The following is a 2498-nucleotide window of genomic DNA, read 5'->3' as shown; positions in this document are numbered from 1 at the left end:
TCTTACCTTCACAGTGAGCACAGCACGGCATGTACCATTGACCTGAGCAGTACGGATGTGGCTTGTTAGTTATCTTGCTTCTCCAAATTGTAGTTGTAGCCTCCATGCATAATCATTCCTCTTCTCTAGGAGGAGTTTTTATATTTATCATCCCAAATGCAGTGACTGTTCACCATTCGCTAAGATCCACAATGGCTGTTTTCTTCTCCCTACAGATTTTTTTTTTTAAGAAAATGGAAGCCTGCTTTTATTGATGCATGCATCGTTGGACCTGCGATTGGAAAGGGCGGTGACGTTAACATGACACTCGTGGTTAACGCAACGGAAACATGAGGGCAGGAGATGGCTTTGCAGGGACACGATGCCTTCATAGGTTAGGGAAACGGACTGCTTGCTGGCTGCCCTTTCATTTCATGTTCTTCACAATCTCCTCTCTCTTTTTGATGAAGGCCTTCAGCTCGGGGATGGCTTCTGCTATCATCTCTTCAAAAGGGGAGATCTTGCCAATGCCTAGATTCTTCTCGATGCCCTTTTTCCCCAGCAGTAACGGTGTGGAGAAATAGGCACAGTCTGCTTCCTGGGATTTAACAAAGGAATATTCGACAGCCCCTTCCTTGCCGTTCATTGCATCCACAAGGGAGAAGACAAACAGGGCTCCAGCGGAAGCCGTGGACAGGGTGGCAGAGCCTGCTCCAGCTTTGGCCTTCACCACCTCGGTGCGGGCCTCCGGGATCTGCCCAGTGACGGCTGTCAGCTGGTCCTGGGGAAGGTCCGCCTTGGGAGCGCACTGAGGGATCAGGGGGATGGTGGTCTTCCCGGCATGACCGCCAATGACAGGAACACTGACTCGTGCGGGATCCAAACCCTTTAGTTCTGCAATGAAAGTGTTGGCCCTGACAATGTCCAGGGTCGTGACCCCGAAGATTTTATTGGGGTCCTAAGCTCCGTGTTTCTTGAAAACCTCCGTTGCAGTTGGGATGGTGGAGTTGACCGGATTTGAAATGACACAGATCATGGCCTCGGGGCAATGCTGGGCGCAGGCAGCCGTCAGGGTGGCCCCAATGAGGCAGTGGGGTTGAACAGGTCATCCCGGGTCATGCCTGGTTCTCTCGGGACTCCGGCTGGAGTAACCACCACATGGCAGCCTTTGAGGCACCCCGGCAGCTGCTCAGGTCCGAGGTGGCCTTTCACGGTTGCTCTGGTCTCGGCGTGGCTCAGATCTGCGGCCACTCGGGTGTATGAGCAACATCGCAGAGGGTCAGGCGGCTCACTAAGGGGCTGTACCTGAGAAGAAGCCAGGGGCCGCCCAATTCCTCTGGAAGCCCCAAGCACAGCTGCTTTAGCATTGCTCTGGGCCGAGGTGCTGAAGCTGCGGCGGCGAGCGGCGCCGGTGGGGCGGGCGAGCGCGGAGGGCATGGTTGGTTGGAGCCCGCGGGAACCGAAGAGCAGGCGCAGGAGCCAGCGGCAGGCAGGTGACACCAACCTTCTCCCTACAGATTGAGGCTATTGTTCTGTGCTGGATCTAGAGGAGTATGTTGGTAGACTTTCTTGTCCTCCCCTTGTGGCTGTGGCTTCCCTCCCACAGGCCTGCATCACAGTGGATATTTCTCTAGGGTCTGTCCAGTCTTTCCGTGAGAGCCTTTTGGGTTTTGTTGGAAAAGGACATGTAAGAGTATACGGACTCCTCCAATTTCCGATGTCAGTTTCAGGGGTTTTGCATTGTCTCACCAGGCCATGTTTGATCTTCACCAATTGCCATTGATTCCACCTCAATTCTTCTTAGCAGTGTCTATGTCTAACCCAGGCGAGTGCATGTTCTTTCATTCTCCCTGCAGTGTCATGATCTTCCTTTAGATTTGGGGCCATTGACCTCAACTCTGGTAGTTCAAGAAAAGCCATATAATTTAAACTTGGTGTAACTCTTTTTTTTTTTTTTTTTTTTTTTTTTTTTTTATTGTTGGGGGGAAAGCAGCACTCCTTTCAACACACTAAAACCCAGGACAGATGGAAGCCAAAACCATTATTTATATAGTTTTAATTATTTTAGCAAGTGGAGTGAAAAATCTACATTTCTAACAGTGCCTTTGACAATGATGTCACTTGTTTTTATACTTACAGTATTCTTACTTGGGTTAAAAAATACAGCTTGTATAAATATTTCATAACTACTAAATTATTTTCAGGATGTTTCAGAAACATTTCAAAATGTTTTCTTTTTATTTCTAGAAGATAAGTGATTGTATAGTTTCCATAGAGATGAAATTTAAAATTTATAATACCCAGTCATCTGATCAAAGTGATATAATAAAGCCTAGATATTGCTCTGTTGGAGTCTGAACAGTAATGTTGCTTTTATTTTCTGTACTCCTCTTTTTTCCAAATTAAAAATGTAAAGCAAAGAATTTCAGTCTAAAATGAGGCCATTGAGAACAAAAATGTATAAATTTCTTGCACACCTTTTTTTCACAAATGTTTTGGCACAAGGTCTAGGATGTTGT

General features: G+C 47.4%; 1 pseudogene; it reads right to left on the bottom strand.

Annotated features, from left to right (window-relative positions):
* Positions 1 to 406: 406 nt before the first annotated feature.
* LOC100687125 lies at positions 407 to 1416 on the bottom strand (annotated as a pseudogene).
* Between the last annotated feature and the right edge of the window lie 1082 nt (positions 1417 to 2498).

This window comes from Canis lupus, chromosome X (assembly GCF_011100685.1).
Source record: "Canis lupus familiaris isolate Mischka breed German Shepherd chromosome X, alternate assembly UU_Cfam_GSD_1.0, whole genome shotgun sequence".
Lineage (NCBI taxonomy): Eukaryota > Metazoa > Chordata > Mammalia > Carnivora > Canidae > Canis > Canis lupus.
The sequence above is the reverse complement of the archived record's forward strand: the minus strand, read 5'-3'. Positions and strand labels throughout refer to the sequence as shown.